Source organism: Carassius gibelio, chromosome B22 (genome assembly GCF_023724105.1).
Source record: "Carassius gibelio isolate Cgi1373 ecotype wild population from Czech Republic chromosome B22, carGib1.2-hapl.c, whole genome shotgun sequence".
NCBI classification, from domain to species: Eukaryota; Metazoa; Chordata; class Actinopteri; order Cypriniformes; family Cyprinidae; genus Carassius; species Carassius gibelio.
In genome coordinates this window covers 6,523,017-6,544,593 of record NC_068417.1, presented here as the reverse complement: position 1 = coordinate 6,544,593, position 21,577 = coordinate 6,523,017, and the positions used below count along the sequence as shown (strand labels likewise).

The 21,577-nt window shown below is 35.0% G+C and overlaps 1 protein-coding gene and 1 long non-coding RNA gene across 2 annotated transcripts in view; both read right to left on the bottom strand.

Annotated features, from left to right (window-relative positions):
• Positions 1-21,577, bottom strand: part of LOC127987694 (uncharacterized) — a 2,462,016-nt gene that overhangs the window by 377,753 nt on the left and 2,062,686 nt on the right. The window lies entirely within an intron of this gene.
• Positions 12,105-14,229, bottom strand: LOC127987812 (uncharacterized). Its single transcript, XR_008161427.1, has 3 exons — positions 13,698-14,229; positions 12,930-13,141; positions 12,105-12,602 (listed from the first exon to the last, which is right to left on the bottom strand). It is a non-coding gene; the product is annotated as an uncharacterized LOC127987812 (long non-coding RNA).

The window sequence follows — 21,577 nt, the reverse complement described above, 5'->3', positions numbered from 1 at the left end:
TATGTGGCTGTCTCGTACGTGAAGCCTGTGCTCCCCCTTTGTTTCACTTTAGTTTGCTGAAAGTTAATGAGGGGGACACTCAGCTCATAAAAGAGCTGAAGACAAAAATAATGACCTCGATGAGAAATAAGCTATCCCCATGGATGAAGACCAGGGCCAATCACAGGCAAGGCCTTCTGAGGGAGCAGCAGACCAAGCTGCAGAAGAGGAGCTGTCAGTGGACCACCTGTGCCATTGGGTGTTAAGAAGCAGCTTTTTCAAAAAACAGTACCAAGAAGATGATGCTTTGCTTCTCACTGAAAAGCAAAAAGTGGAGAGTGAGCTGGAAAGGTACCTGATGTGCTCTCATGCAGACAGTGAGTCTAACCCTCTGGACTGGTGGAGGCTACATGAACACAACTTCTCCAGATTGTCTCCGATGGCGAAAAAGTACTTGTGCATCCCAGCCACAATAGTTCAATTTCAAGTATGATTAATGATTAGAGTAAGAATAACCTGAAGAGTTACTTTTTCATATTTCTGAAGGTTTTATATTTCAAACAATGTTAATGTACTGTATCAGGTTTGTTTTTTATATTAGAGATGTATCTCAGTCTACAACAGTTTTATTTATGTTTACAAAACACTTCACATATTTTAAAACACTTTATCCACCAGAAGGTGAACAGCTAGTGAACTTCCTAACACTAAACTTGTGCTAAATTCTCAGGTTTCTCTATGTTTAAATTTAACACTTTCCACTATTTTATTACACTTTATTAGGCATTTCTTACATTCTATTTCATTTTGCACCTTAAATGTTACTTTAGACTTATGTTTACATTTTTATTATTTGAGTTTTCCATGGTTGTTGACATTTCTGTTTTAATAACTGAGGGCATTGTGATCAGAGGAAGGTTAAGTTTAAAATAAAATGTTTAAATGCAATATATTTTTCTCCTGGTCCTTATTTTAAATAGGTCATAAAAATATCAATAATTATCGATATCGACTGAAATGAAACACTGATATGATGAAACAGTTTTCAGCCATATCGCCCATCCCTACACTCAACTCCAGACACACGAGTGTCACGTCAGACCATTCGAATCATCAGCTAGACGACCTGCGAGGATGACAATGTCCCAGCTCATCGAGATCACATCATCAGGGAACAGCTGCTGGAGGCTGGGGTGCTTCAAACTGAGTGTCCTGCACTTTCTCCAGCCCTGAATCCCATAGAAAACTAATGAGATCAGTGAAGTCGTGGTGTAGAGGGACGTAACCCTGCACCCCAGAACCTCAATGAGCTGAGGGCAGCCCTTCAAGAAGAGTGCAATGCCATGTTTCAGCAGACAGTACGTCAACTTGTGAACAGCATGAGGCATCGTGGTCAAGCTGTAATTGATGCTCAAGGACACATGACAAGAGAAATTGACTTCTGTTCTGGTATTCCCACCACTGTTGATAGCTTCAGTTTTAATTGAGATAAAGAAATCACCATTGCATGCTTCTACTTAAATACTCCATACTTTCATGATATAATATCACTGTAGGGTGAACTTTTTACATCTTCCATAAATTTAACCAAAAGTTTGAATATCCCTATTTTTTTGTGAGAAGTGCGTAATTTTTTTTCTCCAATCTACAGAAAGTAAACAATTGAACTGCTTTATAACCTAATGGTTCTTCAGCCTCATTGATAAAAAAGATGAAGAGTAAACACCAACCTGTTTGTTCTTCAGTGTGTTTGGTTCTGCAGGGTTCTAGATCTCTCATGTTCCCTTTGTCCTTTAATACACTCTGTCTCTTCTTCATGATGCTCTGATCCTCATACTTGTTAGCTGGAAAAAAGCAATAAACCCTTTATCCATTATTATCAATCTTTACTCTCATTAATATTCAGGCAGAGGATTATAGGAAAAAAACATACAATTAAAAGATACCAAATATAAAACAATGTAAGAATTACAAAAGTTAAAGAATAAACATATGTTGTTTGCTTAAGTCTGTTGACAGCAATAAAATGATCGTAATGTGTCAATGAACAGATCTGAAGTCATCAGTATAATGAATGAGGTGAAAACAGGATCTATTGACACGAAACAGGCCTCGTTTACACTCCAGGTCTTGATGCCCAGCTCTGATTTGTTGCCTATATCCGATGTTTTCACACATAATCTGCTCTGTCTGAAGTGAACGCTTGGGGAACTGTTGGGGGAAAACATCAGATGTGTAACATTATATTAGATTCATTACAGTACAGTAGGGCTGTGCGATTAATCTAAAATTCGTAATCGAAATAAAATCGCGATTTGAGTGTGCAAGATTTCTAAGTCGCTTTATAGCATGATTTTCCACGGACCCAACCTCCCGCAGTATGATATCTGAACCAATCAGGATGCAGCGCACCTAAGTGGAGCGCGAGAACAGAGCAGACTGGGCATAAGCCTAACTCCAGGTTCACACACTCTGTCTGTGATGCGTAGCCTTTTTTTTCGAGCCCATGTTAACGAAACAGAATGTTCACACTGCACGCGGTAAAAGATGAGAACAGACAAGGTTATAAATAGAAAGGTGCGAAAATATTTAATATCTTGCGCGTGAGCACAGAGAGAGTTGTGAGTGCACAGGATGCAGGTTGAGCGAGAGGAGACACGTTGTAAGGCAGTGTGTATCTGAGCCTTATACAATCTATGATCTGAGCACGCGCATCTGGTTTTGTTAACAGAGCAAAGGAAATCTGTGTGCGAGCGGATAGATTCGTGCTCGTGCATTATTAAACACGTTGTGCTTACGTGTTACAATAATGCGCTCTTGCTGCTGCTTCTGAACCGCGTACACATAACTTACTGTATACGCACTGCAGACGGAAAACGTGTGAACCTTGGGCAATAAATATATTGGGCAAAACATATAACACCTGAGGCACCGCTAAAGTGAGCTCTATGACCAATGCATGGCAAAAAAAAAAAACAATCCCTGACCATGGGTTTTATTTTATTTTTTTATTATAATTTTTTGCCATATGTCTAGATTTTGATTGACATCTTTACTTAGTGATTATTTTGACTTAAGTCTGTTCTAGAGACATGTTACAACTTTTTGATAAAGCTCTCATTGGTTTTCTTTTGGAAATATGTTTCAAATTTATACTGAATGCATTTATGACTGTAAAGCATGCATGTGTGTGTCAAAATCGTGATTAAAATCGAAATCGCAAAATTTATCAAAAATCGTGATAGGTTTTTTTTTTTGTCCATATCGCACAGCCCTACAGTACAGGACGTCTGTATTATTCTCATAATGTTAATCTAACAATAAAAGAAAAGAGGGAATCACTCGCTGCACTTCATTTAACTGCTTTTGTAGTTTTAATAATCTATTTATTTGTAATGAACACAAGTTATTTTTTACATTTGATAGTTTATCGTACATGAATGCTTTAGTTTAGATATAAAATGATAAAGATAATGCTTTTTTTCTTTCTAGGTTACTTTATCTTTTTTTTTTTGCATATGTTCTTATTTATAATAGCAAAAAAAAAAAAGTGTGTTGTGGAAATTAATATAGTAATTAATAATAAGACAAGACGGAGGACTTAAAATGGGTGACTTGGTCATTTTTTGTCAGATTCCAACAAATCATAAATCATTTTGAAGGCCTTTTGATGGAGATTTTTTTTTCTTAATGGCTCATTGTGACTGGTTTTGTCAGCTAAAGTCACATTATTCTCATGAGGAAGCACATGTGGAGGCGGTAAATCACAACAACGCATGAGCGAACAGATCAGAATTGGGGCATCAAATCTTTTGCTTGTAGAAACACATCTTCATCCAACATATGATATGAATCTGAATATAGTCCAAATGTTATTTACCACATTCATAACAACAAAGTTTTTCCACATCTTACCGTTTTCCGTGAAGAAAGACAGACAACTGTCAACTGATGACGATCGATTTTAAATGTATAACTCTCTTTAAATGTAAGTGTTAGCAGACACACACAGAGCACCGAACCTGATGAAAATAATTCAGATATGACTGTGTAAAAATGTTGCTCAAACAAACGATGTAAAGTGTATTTTACAATTACGTGAAATAGCGAACGATTCACCTCATAAAACTCCGCGGTGAAGCGCGCGGGAGCGATGACGTCATCACCGCGAGGCGTCGTCACACCGGACAGCTGTCCCAAAGAGAAGTGCTCTTTATTATTTTTTATTAATTAATGCTTAAACAGACAATACGAAAGGAACATAGTCAAGGGATCACATACAAATCCAAAAAATAATGAACAAAAATAATGAACACATACACATTAATAATAAATTACACTGTAAAAATAATAGTAATAATAATAATAATAATAAATTAAAAACCTTTTTGGAGGACATTACCGATAAATTAAAATGAGATAATAAATAAATAAATAAATAAATAAATAAACTATCACATACAAAGACAGCATCTAAACTTCTTTAAATACCTCTGTATAATATTTCAGAAATCGTATGTTTTTTTTTATTCTTTATAAGATGAAGAGATTTTTGCGACGTATTTCGAAAACAACTTCAAATGCACCCTCCGTTTCCCAGGATAGTTAAGTGTACGTATGATGGACACTTTTTTTTTTTTTATTAATTCAATGCCACAAGAACATGAGGTATTACATATTCAAATAATCAAATAAACATTAGCTGCCAGAGAAAAGAGAGCGAGAGAGAAAAAGAGAGAGAGAAAAAGTTACATACATTTCAATGATTTCAGAGCATTACATGTTTTCAGTGCTTTTTTGTTTTCGGTTTGTTCCAAGAGATTTAGATATAATTTAAAGTCATTTATAAAATGTACAAAATTTGGTTTACATTGAGCCCACTTTTTCTTATGTATATGGAATTTTCCTAACAAAATAAACAATTGTATAATATATTGTTCTTTACTATTGAAATTTTCGTTTTCTGTATAAAAAATTACATCAAATATACAAATTTCTATCATACCTTCAATTTTTCTGTTAATATAGAATTCCAAATCTTTCCAAAATATTCTTGAATAAATACAATGAAAAAAAAGATGTAAGATAGTTTCTTTTTCTTGACCACAAAATTCACAAGAATATGAAATATTAAGCTTAAATCTTTCCAAAACATGCTTAGCAGGATAAATTCTATGGAGTATTTTGTAAGACACTTCCTTAATTTTGTTATTGATACAAAACCTATTTGGCAGTTTCCACGCTTTAACCCAATTGATATTACCAAACAAAGATGCAGGGCCGTGCACAGGGGGGTGGCCCGGTGGCCAGAGCCACTGCCCCTCTGCCCTCATCGACTGAGGTGCCCCTTTTCCCCACCGCTCCGCTCAAAGCATTCCGGTGATTCCGCGAATCCGCTCCAGGTTTTCCCGCTCGCTCCGCAGCATCACTCACAGTATGTGTCTGCGGCGCTTGTGAACACGACAGTTCACGAAAGCTGTCGCATTAACAGGTAGGCTATGCAAGACAGTGGTTGAATCTGCGAAATTAGTCGATCAGATCAGATCTAATACAAATAACTACATTTTCTGTTGTTGGCACACTTTGTAGACAAGACAACCATAAAAAAAAACAAAAAAAAACCAATGCCTTCACAAAAAAAGAAGACAGAGACAGAGAGAGAATGAGTGCCCGTGCAATTTTGGAAACATTTAAGGATTTTGATGCTCATGTTGTGTTTCCAACACTTTTCAAGCTGCTGAAAATCTGTGGAACACTACCTGTCTCAACAGCCACTGTTAAACGCTCATTCTCGAAGTTGAAGCTGGTGAAAACAAAACTTCGTAATGCGTGTGGACAAGAACGACTCTGATCTTCTGCTTCTGGCCATTGAAAAAGACATCCCAATAATAAAAGATGAGGTTATTAAGATCTTTCAGGACATGGTACCAAATAGAAAGGTTTTGCTGTAAAAGGAAAAGGTAAATACCAAAATGTAAAACGGACGGTAAATAGTTTATTATCACCAATGTGTAATTATGAATCATAAAAAAATGTAGTTATCAAGATCTTTCAGGACATAGTACCAAATAAAAAAGTGTTGCTGTAAATGGAACAAGTAAATATAAAAAAGGATCAGTAATGTGTAATTGTGATGTTCTATCAAAACTTCTACAATAAAGTCTGAAATGTATTTGAGCGTGTACTGTCTTCTTTTTGAATTGTACATTTTGTAATAACTGGATAATTTGTGTTAACAAGCAACCACCCCCTTAGTGCCCCTTTTTTTGGTTTAGGCCACTGCCCCTCAAAATGTCTGTGCACGGCCCTGCAAAGATGACCAAAAAAATCTTGCTGCGGGTAAGGAGACAGAACAAAGAGCATTTCTTATAATCTTATTGCTACACTTTTGCTTTAAAACATCAGTATTTTCAATGAAAATGTTACCAAAAGGATTAACTATGCTGATTTCTTCTAAGTTACAGTTTTTTTAAAGTAACATCACACTCTTTGGAATTGCATCAAAAACAATCGCAAATTCTCTTGGTTTAACTGGTAATTGGAATTTCTGAAGAAATTCAGTATACGATAACAAGTATCCATGGGAATTAACTAACTGTCTTACTAAAAGTATACCTTCCTTGAACCAAGTATGATAGAATAAAGATTTGTTTTTGAATAATATGTCTTTGTTGTTCCATATGAAATATCTGTGGGGTGAAAAATTGTGCTTATAAACCAATTGCCATGCTAACAGGGCTTGTCTGTGAAAACCGGCCAATTTAACAGGTATTTTGTCAACAGAAAAATTACATTTCAACAAAAAGTCTATGCCTCCAAGAGTATTAAATATATAATTAGGAAATGCATTCCAAGGACTTTCTCTATTTTTCATAAACTCTATCAACCATTTAATTTTAAAAGTATCATTGAGAGTATTATAATCTAAGACCTCCAGTCCGCCTTGCTCTTTAGGATTACAAATTACCTCCTTTTTTAAATAATGTGTTTTTTTCCTCCAAATAAAATTATAAAGAATCTGATCTAGATCTTTAATAATTTTGGGAGGCACATCTAATGATAATGATGTATAAACAGATCTAGATATACCCTCCGCCTTTGACAATAAAACCCTCCCAAATATCGAAATGTCCCTCAATAACCACAAATTAAATTTCTTTTTAGTTTTTTCAATAATTGGTTCAAAGTTTAATTGACTCCTTTGTTTTTCATTTTTACAAATTATTACACCTAAATATGTTAATTTATGTTTAACTGGAATATTTTCTATTTCTGAAGAGGAGCAATCTTTAAGGGGAAATAATACAGATTTATCTAAGTTCATTTTAAGGCCTGAAACACCAGTGAATTCCTCAACGTATCTTATTATTTTGGGTACTTCAAATTTGTTTTTCAAAAACACTGCAGTGTCATCAGCAAACTGGCTAAGTTTGAATTGTACACCTAAAGCTGTGATACCATTAAACTGATTTCGTTTTATATGCGATGCTAAAACCTGAGTAACTAACAAAAATAAAAAAAGGAGAGAGAGGGCATCCTTGCCTAATGCCACGATGAATATCAAATCTTTGTGAGGTGCCATGTGCAAGTTTGACAGAACTATTACACCCACTATACAATGTTTTGACTGCTTTCAAAAACATATCTCCAAAACCAAACCATTTAATAACTTTGAAAATAAAATTATGAATCACTGTATCAAATGCTTTATAAAAATCAATAAATAAAATAAAACTATCATCCTCGATAAAGTTATTATAATCAATCATATCTAATACTAGTCTAATATTATCCCTAATATGACGGCCTTTCATAAACCCAGACTGTTCTATATCAATTATTTTGTCTAAACCTTGCTTCAATCTTCTAGCAAAAATCATTGCATACAATTTACTATCATTATTTAATAAACTAATAGGCCTCCAATTTTCAATAAATAACTTGTCTTTTTTAGGTTTGGGAATCAATGTTATAATTCCTTGTTTTAATGAAGCAGGCAATTCTCCATTTTGTATAGCTTCCACAAATACTAACAATAAAAAAGGTGAAAGTTCTTTAGAAAAAGTCTTATAAAACTCACTGGTTAGCCCGTCGTTGCCTGGAGATTTGTTATTCTTTAATAAGTTAATGCACTCTCTCAACTCTTCACTATTTATTTCTTTATCACAATTATTCTGAAAGTTCTGGTCTATTTTTTTGGTATCACTCACTAAATTATTTAAAAAGGTATCCATATTTGAAGTAGCTGATATAGGAGAATACAAATTACTAAAAAACTGAGCAACATATTTTGAAATAACTGAAGAATTATCTACTAATTTGTTGTTAATCATTAATTTAGAAATTGAGGCAAAATCATGGTTTCTTTTTTCAAGGCCAAAAAAATATTTTGTATTTTATTCCCCTTTTTCTAACCATTTAAGTCTAGTTCTAACAAATGCTCCTCTTGCTTTATCCTCATAGATCTTATCTAATTCAATTTGCAATAAATCAAATTTTTGTAACTCACAATCAGTTAACAGTTCCTTCTTCTTTTTACACAAATTAAAAATATCCTCAATTATAGATTTTTCCTTGATATTATTATTCTTTGTTTCTAATTTTCCTTGATTAATAAATGCCTTTCTAATATCAAACTTCATTAATTCCCAATACTTTCCATATGATTTTTCTAACTCTGCAATTTCAATAATACTTTTAATTTTTTTCCTTTAAACATTCATTTTCAAGCAATTTGTTATTTAATTTCCAATAGCTGCCATGATTTTTAACTAATTTGTCTTGTACCATATTTATTTTTATAAAAATTCCTTTATGATCTGTCATTATGCAAGGTTCTATCAATACAGAGGTCACATTATTAGTTAAATCATTAGACACTAACCAATAGTCAATACGAGAATGAAGAGACGAGTCCTTATTACTCCATGTATATTCTTCCTTGTCTGGATTTTTACTTCGCCACACATCAATAAGACCCAATCTTAAACATACATTTTCCAATTCACTAGAAGGGCCTGGTCTAGTTTTAGGAGGCCATCTATCAATGGTTTCATTAAACACAGTATTGAAATCTCCTCCCCAAATAACTTGGGTTGAAGGATAAAGGGAAATAAAATCCTGAATCCTAGATTCAATATGTGAAAAAAGTATTCCGTTGTTTACTTTGTTATTGGTGGCATAACAATTGACTACTACAAAATGTTCGTTATCCTTATTTAACACAAGCAATAACCATCTACCACAGCCATCTTTTTCGTAGTTTACTATTTGCCCTGTAAATTTATCTTGTAAAATAGCGACCCCCGCTGAGCGGTTACTGCCAAATGACAACCAAATCTCTTTTCCCCACTGATTTTTCCAAAACACAGCATCTGAAGAACATGCGTGCGTTTCCTGAATTAAACAAAAATCTACATTTTTCCCTTTGCAATACAAAAATAAAGCTTTTCTCTTCAAAAGATCACGAATACCTCTGGCATTGATAGAAAATAAAGAAAGAGACATAAACGTTCAACGATTAATTAAGAACCACAAGAGTAAAATAAACCTAAACTTTAGACTTTTACATAATGGGATCCTCACAAAAGTTCGACAAAAGTAGCTATTACTATTTTTAAAGTTGCAAACATTAGGGAAAGTAAAAAGTAATGAGCATTCAGTTCCAAAAGTATACATTTCTTATTTTCTTTTCTTCTTTTGCCAAACAAAGATTAACATGTCTTGCAAAACACCGCCAATTGTGCAGACTACAACAAGACGACCATAAGCCTATGTAGGACCGTTGCCTCCTTCAAGACTAATCTCTTTCCCGTCTACGAAAGCCCTCGCTCCGCTGAAGTATGCATTTCTGCCTTCTTTCCTTGCTCTCTTCACAGTCGGCCAAAGACGATTCCGTGCTTCCACGTCAAAAGCTGTCAAGTCCTCCTTAAATCGCAGCCCCTTGGTAGTTAGACACTTGTTGTTTTTTGAGTTTTTCCAGATTAAATCTCTGGCTGTACGGGAAACGAATCTTATGATCACCGGTCTTGGTTTCACTCTTCTGCCATCATCCGAATTTTTAAGCCTACCAAGCCGATGTGCCACATCCAAACCATCTGCTACCACCCGTTTATCCCCGTCCGAAACCACTGCTTTGCAAACTTCCATGACTCTCATTTTCACGTTTTCATTAGTTTGTTCGGACAGCCCATACAAACGCAGGCACCATCTGCGGCTGTAGCGTTCCTGATCATTAATTTTTGTGTTCATTTCCTTCACCTTTTTTTCCAGAAGAGCATTCGCATTTTTCAGCATTTCGTTTTCTTTCTGCAGGACCATCACATCATCATGCACTGAGGTGAGAGATTTGCCCAAAGCTTCAATGTTGGAAGAATTCTCTTTAACCATTCTTTCTAGCTGGTCGGATCGCTCATTGATTTTCTCAGAGAGAATTCGGATAATATTTTCCTGCACGTCATTCAAAGAAAGTTCAGTTTGTTTGGAAGAGGAGTCAACGACATTTTTATGTCTTTTGGGAGGTTGATTTTTGCTTGGTGTGTTCGGACAAGACTCACAACTTCCTCCGCTTTTCACTTTACATGCATACGAGTGAGTTTCGTTAAAACTTCTCTTCTCTTTTATAGTATCAACCTCCATCTCTGCGCCAAGATCCTCAGCCATTTTTCTGAAATGTGCAGTAAACCTGATGATTTCTTAATTAAGTTTAGTTTTGATGCAGCACTCCAACTTCAATATTTATTCAATCTCGGCAACTATTAACAATCTATCAATAGTAGCTAGCAACTTTACGGAATGTATACGACCATTTGTGAGAAATACCCAATTTGTTTCTCAGCTTAGAAAACCACTACTATCCACGGCGCCATCTTGGAGCTCCCCGCGTAAATGTTACTCTGATGGACACTTCACACTCCTCCATATCCCAGAATCACGTTAAGTTTTTTTTTTTTACACAAGACAACCACTATATAAATAAACCAATAGGCAATAGTCTTTCCCTTTGCTGTTCTTGTAGTGCATAAATTAGTGTATTAACCATTTTTCTCAAGAAGAGAAAGCAGTGAAAAAAATGGGTACATTGAAATTGTTTATGTTTTTCTAAAATGTCACACTGTCAATGAAACAACCTAATTTCTGTAGTTTATTTTTGTGATGTGATGTGTTATTCATTCTTGTAATGTCATTTATTTGTAAATGAGCCCGAGTACTTTCTGAACATTTTGTAATTTTGTTATGCACGTCCACATGTGTAAATGAGAGAGAAGTAATTATGAACGTCGTTGTCCATGTGTTCTGGGATCTTCAGGAGGTGAATCTCTTGGTGAATGTTCAGCAGCTCCTCAGTCTTTCGGAGGACAGAGCGGTGACAGAGGAACGAGGCACATGTCAAACTCTCTGGAGAACATCTGTGTGATGTACCACTGACAGACAGAAGAGAAACACCAGGCTCTGGATTGTGGCACTTCTCTGAAGATCAGCTCTGTCACAAAACCATTAAACACCTGTCCAGCGCTGTGTAAATAAAAGAGAAGTAAATATGTTCATTGTTCATTTTTTTAATGCAGCTTACAAAACATTTTTTTTTACACATTACAACAAACAGTTCAATATATTACTGAAAGAAAGCATTTCTTGTCAGAATATGAACAAATATTTGCTGACTGTATCAAAGGCTGCATCTGAAGGACTTGGACTGGTCAAACAGAGACAGTTCAGCTGTGAACACTGCCACTGAACACTGAAGTGTACTTTACTCTATTTTTATTATTCAGTTTTATTTTTGCTAACCTGTTTACGTGTGATCACCATAGTCAAGACAATAAACTTTATAAAATCACACCTTTGTAAGATATCTGTCAGCATGTGAACTGCTATGTGTGTATTATGTAGTGTTTCGTATGAAATGGTTGTCAATATTTGTATAAATTTACAGGCAGTTATTGCTCATCCTCTCTTCACATGGTAGCAGCATGTATAAAGAAATTACTCAGGACAAAGCAAAAACCAAATGCCACTCACCTCCTTCTGCCTCTTCAGATGGTGATTATTTTATCTGGGACTTGGACTGTTGTACATGAAAATTAATAATCATAATTTCATGAACATTTGTAGACGTTTGTGTATAGTTAGTGTTTGTATATAATTACATATTTATTTCCATTATTGTTTTATTATCTCTATATCAATATTTATTTATTAATTTATGTATTTGTAAATGTATTTATTTTAGCTAGGTGTGTGTAGTGTTTTTATGTAATTACATATTTACTCATGTATAATTACATATTTACTCAGCTCATAGTCTGTATTTATCTGTATATGCTATAGTATGTATCAAGGTCTGTAGTTTATATCTGTTATTAAATGTTATATAGCAATGAATTTGTCTTGTGGTCTTAAACCACTTTATTTTTATAGGTTGTTATAAAAGCAGTCACATGTGTTTTATTGAAGCTGGTGGAGCGGGACATGCTGGTGTCTTGAGGACGGTGAACAGACGATGTATTGTTGTGTTCAAGGAAGGAGATGAGCCAGTCCTTTCCCATCATCCTCCTGGCATCCCATCCATCTGGATATTTGCAGCCACATCTGCTGGCCACTTCATATGCAAATATGCACATCTAAACATAACAAACTGGTTAAATTGAGATATTTTATGACATGATTACGATAAAATAAGACTTCACTGATCCTGAACTGGGGATTTTTACATGTTGCAGCAGCTTCAGAAAGAGTGGAAAATGAAACAATTTAAAAACGTTAATAAATGTTTTTAATCAGGAGAGAAATGAAAAACATGTTTAAAGAATACACAAATCTCACATTTTAATAAGCATTTAAAATAGTTTGAGTAAGAGCAGTGTGAGTGAGCTGCATGTTGAGTGTTTTGGCTTTACTACACTGATCTTCTTAAGAGATAGGTTAAAATAAATATCAGCTGCACTCACAATATAAGCCTGCAGTTTCCTCTCTTGGTCCACGGAGAAGACTTTAGACTGTGATCTGTATCCTGGTGGTCTAGTCTTCTCCTCCTGCAGTATCTGAGCAAAGTGACATGACAGCTGCCCTGAGGCTGATGTTCCTGACAGAAACACCTCTCATAAACATCTGGCTGAATCAGACCCCCGTCTGTCTTTCTGACCTTAACTCTTGGCATATTCTGTTGGTATAATATGACATAAACATGTATTCATAAATAACACTCAGAAAGTGTCACGACCGGCTCAAAGCCGTGACAAATGGGAAGGAGGACATAGTCAGGTTGGTATGTTGCAACAAAGATATTTATTAATATAAATAAAGAACATAAAATAAGAAATCAACAAACCAAAACACGATTCCTTCAAACAAACGAATGCTCCAAGCATCCAACAGAACCGAGTTAAACTAATCATAACCTCAAAATAGCCAAAGCAAAACCAAACAACCGGGAGTTCACACTCCACACCAAACAGAGCTGAAACTATATAGGGAAGGAACAGGTGTACACAATTCTGTTGACGAGCCTTACAACCACACCCACTGACCGGTCTTATTGGAAGTAACGAGGGACTCGTCACAGAAAGTCACCACATTAGCACAAAGGAATTAAGAGGCAAACTTTAGGATGTGTTACAGCACTAAATAACATGTAGACTGATCATTACTTTGACACATGAAACAAAAAACACAATTTGTAATTAGGAAAAAAAAAACAGCTTCAGTTATTTACTTACCACAAACTGATTTCCGGACCTAACTGTGGGAAGTGATGATGAAATCAGGTGATATTTGGCTTGCGTGTTGAAATGCTGTCATAGCTTGGAAAGCAAATGTAATCAGGTCTCTGTGAAAATCACTTTGTTCCTTTCGTCCCAGTATCTTGAATAACTGGTTACAGAGAGATGCATCTATTTTCGGGAGAATTCTTTTTTTTTTTTTCTCTCTCTCTTCAGTTATTATAAAAATAAGCAATCAAAAAAAAAAAAAACTTTATTTTTAGGCACAAAATTCATTCTATTAGAAAATCTGATATTATCAAAGGATATGAAGAAGCTGGTCTGAATGTAATTTTAATTTGAGAGTATGAACACTTTGTTAAAACTTAAGTGGCTTCAGATATTTTGAGGTAATACTGAGATCTTTTGGTATGCAGTGTTCAGTTTTGTTTTGGGATCTGCTTCCTTCTCAAATATGACTTTGATTTACCCAAACTTCCACAGTTTTACACCCAAGATACTCCTACATAAGATAATAATACAATTAACATCTATATAACATAATAATAGAATTAACGCCTATATAACATAATTATATAATAACAAACACATTCTACACAGAAACAAATCCCTGTTTTATGAGGACTGGATAAATAGAAATATTTGGTCAATGTTGGATTTAATGGATGTTAAATTACAATTCATTTATTTAAACCACCGATTTATCTGTCATCCAAAGTAATTCTTCTCAAGCCGACAAACGTTCTGGCACCATCTTGTAAATTTTAAGAGTAAACTTACATTATTACCTTTGTAGTATGCCTCTATTCACTAGTTGATTATTAGCATACATATTACTAGATTATTAACTGTTTATTAGTACTTACTGTATAAAGCACATATTAATGTTTTATTCTGCATGGCCATATTCTACATACCTTAACCCTAATCTATACCCAAACATAACTACTACAAACAGCTACTCTGAAAACATATCGCAGCACTTTGTAATAAATTATGTGTTGTACAGATAGCCAGTGTGAGATGATAAGCACAGAAGTAATGTGCTCTCTCTTATTATATAATGCAGTGGTTTTCAACCTGTGGTCCGCGGCCCCCTAGTGGGCCGCGTTGGTATTGCAGGTGGGCCGCCAAATATTTTCTGTTCATTTCCAGTCCATTCTAGGGCTGTGCGATTAAAAGAAAACGTCCTAAAATCACGATTTGAGCGTGCGCATATGCCTAACTCCAGGTTCACACACTGTCTGTGATGCGCCTTTTTTCTGAGCCAATGTTGACGGATCAGAGCGTTCTCACTAAAGGCTAGAAATAAAGAAATAAAAACGTGTGAAAATAATTCATATCTAACACATGAGCATAGAGTGAATTTGTTTGTGAACAGGATGCAGTTAAAGTGAGAGGAGACACGTTTTAAGTGTGCACACTCTCTCCTCGCAAAGCAGCGTGTATCTGAGCAAGCACGACTGGTTTTGTGACAGAGCAAAGGAAATCTGCTGCGAACAGAGAGATTCGCACTCGTGCATTATTTTAATGTGCTTTCGCGTTATATTTATGCACTCTCACTGCTGACCGCATACACATACTGTATACACACTGCAAACACCTGAGGCACCGCTACAATTAATGAGCTCTATGAACAATGCATGGCAAAAAAGAAAAAAAAGTCCCTGTATACAGGATTTTTTTTTTTTTTTTTTTTTTTTTGCAACAAGTCTATACATTTTTTTTACATCTTCACTATAGTGATAATTTTGACTTATGTCTGTTCTAGAGATGTTACAACTTTTTGATAAAGCTCTGATTGGTTTTCTTTTGGAAATATGTTTCAAATTAATCCTGAATGCATTTATGACTGTAAAAGCACAATTGCAAAATTGATAAAAAAAATCGCGATAGTTTTTTTTGTTTTGTTTTTTCATATCGCACAGCCCTAGTTTATTCAATAAATATAGTTTAAAATCTAGCTTCTGAGTACTAAGTTATTAACCCAACAATAGCGGGGTCAGTTAATTTTTTTGAAGTGGGCCGCGCAAACATATGTGTTTGGTTGTGTGGGCCGCGAGTTGAAAAAGGTTGGGAACCACTGATATAATGCATTACAATAATCCAAACACAATAACACAAAACATGCACAACTTTCTCCATGTCCTCAAAAGAGATGATCAACTTTACAACAGCATTCATTTGCCAACCAGACCTGAGCTCAAACCATGTAAAGTATCATTAGAAACCCTCAAAAGAGCCGACTCTGTGCTATGACTGAAATGTTCTTCAATATCTCCCATGTGTACGTGTTTATATTAATGCTGCATTATTTAATTTGTTTCACCTGTATGCATTAGAAATCATAACTCAATATAATACGCTTTACATTTAAAACATTGCAGTTTGAAGTTGCTTAGATTTACTATTGCATATGTATAAACACATTGAATTCATAAAAGCTGTTGGTTTTTTTATTTTCCTTTTTTTTTTCCTTTTTTTTGTACTGTGTTTCTACTTTGTTGTAATGAGAGGATTTGTGATTGTTAGCAACAGACAGACACATAGCTAACTTAATATAGAATTAAATAGAATAACAATGAGTAGAAAATGTAAGAGAGATCATGGAAATGTTTTAAGTAACATGGAAATTTGACATATTGTAGATTGGCTTTCTATATTTTTTTTTTATCACATTTAAGTGCTGCACTTGACAATCACATTTAAACATCTGAATCATTATGAATGAGTTTAATAGAAATATTATTAAACTGAAGAGCCAGACAGACTCATCTGAGCTTCTTCCTCCTCTGTTCCAGCTTTACATTAAACACAATGATCATCTGCTTGAATACTAAAGCAACATTAATCATTCAATATCATGTTTCTAACACACATGCTGCATTATTTGATTGTAAAGTCTGAGTCTCTTCACCTGTATGGATCACATTTACACATTTATCACACATTTATTTCTCCTCATAGACACAGTAGTGAAGCTCTTCTGTGGATCTTCAGCTGATGTTTACTGCTCCTCTCAAGATCACTTCACTTTAAGAGATACTGCATTTAGCAGCTGGTGAAATCTTTAAGTGGAAATATCCACCCTATGCTGTAAGGCGGGAGAGAAGAGGGAGAAAAAAAACATTGTTCAGAACAAATTACAAATTAGTACTACTTTAATTAGTTTATTTTGAGTTACATTTATATGATCTTGCATAGATATTTCTAAAACACCATTCCATTTTTTATTTGTAAAAAAGTTACATTAAGATCATATAATCAGATTAATTACTGAATATACCTGATTTATGTTTTTATAAAACAGTATTTGAACTAATTCCATTCATATGTTTGTCTGTTTGTGTCTCTATTGAGTCAATATAAAGAGGAACACACACTAACGAGTGTACACCAAATATAATAAATGACAAGAACAAACACAAATGTGATTTAGTCTCAAAACACAAATCTTTCAGTTAAATGTGTCACTAGTTAAAGCTGTTTGTCTCTAGTTTAAACATGTTTGTATTGGTCTCAGTAAATAAGTGAAATGATTGCACAGCTCGCTGGAATACTGGATTCTGATTGGTCAGTGGTGACATTCGGAGGTGTGTTATTCATTAGGTGTGTGTCATTAGCAGCACAATAACACACAGTCATACGGTATTTGAGTCGAGCGTTTCTTTGACTTCTCTCGTATCACAGCACCGCGCTCTCACTCGTTTCATTCAAACACAACTGCTATTAGCTTGTGCCTCAGTTACTGACTGGATTTACCCTCAAACCAAACCGCAGGAGATTCCTGTTAATAGTAGACTTGAGGAGACATTGTTCAAAGTGTGTCTTGTTGTTCAAGTTGTTGCTAACTGAGCAGAAGTGTTTAGCTGAATCTAAATTGTGTCTAATTCTTCACTTGTGTGTCAAGAAAGCATATAATAAGTGTGATAATGCAGATGCAGCCGGATGTTATCACAGAATAAGTCTCTTCAGGAGGACACAAGTCCTGATCACCCTGTCGGGTTTATTCTGTGATAACAAGCGGCTGGAGCTACATTATCTCTTACAGAAAGTAAGTGTAAAGTAATGTGACGTGTTGCTTGTCAAAGTAAAAGCACACAAGAGACAGAGACATTGATCATGTGATGCTGGACGACTGTGAGCTGAAGCTGAATCTGCTCTGATTTTACCAGCGTTTTCCTACAATCTGAACAAATCTATTTCAAACTCTAATGATTCACTATTACTGATCTCATTAATAAAGCAGCTGTTGCTGTAGAAAGCTGTGACAGTCTGCTTTTCTTCTCTTTCCTCCTTTGTGTTCAACATTTTTATCAACTTTACATTTCATTCTGACACAAACCCTTTAAAATAAAGCTTGATGATCATTTGATAAACTCTTTTCACTAATATTTGAAAGTATATATTTGTTCACATATCAGAGGTAAATGAATCTCTTTAATATCACAAAGTGAAGTTTACTCACATCAGTTCACAGTTTGAGTCTCGTAGCACATCAATGATCTTCTGCTTTGCGTCTTCAATCTTATTATAACTCAGATTAATCTCTTTTAGAAACTGCAGAGCTTTTGTGTTTGTCAAAGACTGAGTTAAAGAAGAAACATCTGTAATGTCACAGTAACGAAGACTAGAAAGAGACAAACAGAGGAAGAGAGATCATCTTACAAACAAATCATTAAGATGAAGAATCTTTCACAAATATAATGTGAACACATTCATCATGAGATATTGAGTATAAAGTGTTTTGTTGAACTCTTATGTGCTGTTCGTTTGGGGACGACACTCGTGCTGTTTGGGCTCTCCAGAGAACACAGCCAACAAAAGATATTTTGTTACAAAATGTGTCATTTATTAATGTTTTTACTCTACATTCATGTAGTTTTTTTTGAAGGATTTATGATATTTTGTAAATGTATAAAATGTATCAATTAAAAATATATTTTTAAATAGTTTTTTATATGAAAAGAGCATTTTATGTAAAATTCACTTTATTAAGACTAATTCCTAATTGTGATTAATGTGGATAACATGGCGTGTGTGTTTTCCTCCATCGTGGATGTGCTGGAGTCTCCTCTTCAGACTGTGTGTGTGTTATCTGTGTTGTGACGGACATTTTGACTAATTATGTAATATCTGTATATTTGATGGGTCACCAGCTTCTCAGAAGAGAACCAGGCTGAAAAACTGATGTGCTCTTCTGAATGTAGGCCGCTCAATAAATCACATGCAGGGGCGTAAATTGGGCGTAAAAGCTAGAATTGCACTTGTGAGGAAGTGTATCCACAGAGGAAAGTCGTACTACTATAAGTGCAGCAGGAGACAGCACTTGTGTCTGTTGTAGACATTACTAACCTCACAGTGTTGCCAAGTCTGCAGTTTTCTCATGGATTTGAAACTTTATCAATGTTACCGTGGGTTAAAACGACCCCAGTGACGTGTATTTTAGCTTCGGAACGCTATTTTTACCAAGGGACCCCCTCGAAATGTGGTTAGTTTGGACTAGATTTGAGAAGCAATTAGGTGGATTTTGTTTTGAAAACCTGGCAACCCTTTCTGTCAAGCAGGTAACATTATTATCACTAGTGGACTCATCGAAAAATGTGTGTGTGTGTGTGTTTGTGTGTGTGTGTGACATATGTACAAGAAGAAAGCAGGCCCTGAACTAAAGCACTGTGAGGTGAGGGAGAAGGGACTCAAAATATTAAGCTTAAAACACATTTTTGTCATTTTAATACTTACACTATTAAAGTGATTGATTTCAGATGGAGCAGCATTTAATATACAGAACCGCAGTTCACTTTTAAGATATTAAATAACACATTAATAATCACAGATGAATCGCCTTCAATTATGTTTGATCAGTGCAATGGATCATGGGAAATGTAGTTCGGGGGACACATAACAGTCTGTGTAGTGTGAGTCAATATAACAGGAGGAGGACCTCTGGTGGAGAGCGGATCGAAGACCGCGGACAGGATTCATGACAGTTGTGAAGAGAAGAAAAGTTATTCAGATCAAAGATCAGGATTAGAAATACATTATGTGCACAGAAAAATCATTTCAGCACTGCAATATTCCATAAAAAATAATAACTGTCAACTTTAATTTCATGGTGACTGTGAAAGTAAAAGTAATCTTTAATCTGACTGTAACTGCTGTAGAGTATAATGATAAAAGCAAGATGTTCATGTGTGAGTAATTCATCATGTGTTAACACCATACAGTGTAATAATTAATAAAACATTGCCAAAAACATTATTATATGACCATAAGGAAACACAGAAGAAAAAAAGATTAAAGTAGATTAAGATACAGAATCAACCACAGAACTACTTAAAAATAATATTAAAACTGGGTGTGATCACGGTGTGTGAGTGTGTGTGTTCACGGTGTGTGCGCATGTGTGTGTGTTAAATGCAGAGCGCATTTTCAGAGTATGGGACACTATATTTGGCCACACGTCACATCCTTTTCTTTCCTTTTCCTGAAAGTAAACAGTGATCTTTAATCTGACTGTAAGTGCTGTAGAGTATAATGATACTAACTTTAGTTTCTCCAGCTTGAATTGTGTGTTCATCAGTAGATCACTGAGGTGTTTCACTCCAGAGTCTCCTAGTAGTTTATTCCAGCTCAGGTCCAGTTCTCTCAGGTGTGATGGGTTTGATTTCAGAGCTGAAGTCAGGATGAGACACTGTTTCTCTGTAATACTGCATCTACACAGACTGAAGACAGAAAGAGAAAACACAATGAATCAGACACGTTATGTTCATGGAGTCACAGCAGAACAACCTTCATCTGTCAAATAACAGCATCTTAATCTTCATTGAGAGAAAGAGAGAAGATAGAAGAAAACTATTTAATAAAGTCACAATGTCTTGATAAAACAAAAAACAGAGGAAGAGTGTCTGAACACCTTTGGATAATTTTCCACAATTTGGTCTCCAAAACAGAAAAACAAACAAGTTGTTCATTTAATCAAATAATTGACACTTCTCATGATTTATGTACAATTTCTGCTGTTTCTTGGTGGAAATACAATGAAGTTTTAATTCCTAACAACCTTGTGTGAAAGGTGTTAACATCTTTCATATCTTTTTATTTCTGTCATATAATTCTTATTTCATCTTTTGTCTAAAACTGATCATATTGTCTAAAATAAAAGTCCTGACTGCTGTGTATTTGTGTTTAAACTGATTCTGGTCTGCACATCACTACAACGTAAATGCATTCGCTCTGCTCTGTCCAGTGACTTGATCAGCTTTGCTCCACAGATTCAACTTTGCACATCTAAATAAAACTGTAGGTTTCTCTGTGTGTGTAGATGTGAAGTACAGTAATATTTCTCTGAAACAGGTCAGACTGAAGAAGCAATGCCTGCACAGAATAAAGCCCAGACTGGACCGGTTCTGTTCAGTTGTGTTAGACACAACGTCAAACTCCATCATTTCACCAACAAAGAAGTTATCAGAAAACTAATAATAGATAAGTCACTGGAACCAGCGCTATCACAAAACAAACATGATAAAAGCAGACGTTTGTTTGCTTGCTTTGTTAAAGATTTAAATCCAAAAGCATCAATGTTTTACAATAATAAGAGATACATTGATCATAATGAATTAATTTATCAGGACTGAAACTTAGTCACACAGAAATAAAGCGGTATGAGCCGTTATATCACAAAAGAAAGAGGACACATTCCCTACACTCACTCACCCTCAAGCCATCCTAGATGTATATGAATTTCTTCTTTCAGACAAATATAATCAGAGTTATATTAAAAATGTCCTGGCTCTTGAGTGATATATTCAACGATCACAGATTAAGGTCCTCTCAAGAGCTGAAACACTGCTACAATCTTCCGGGTCATTCCTACT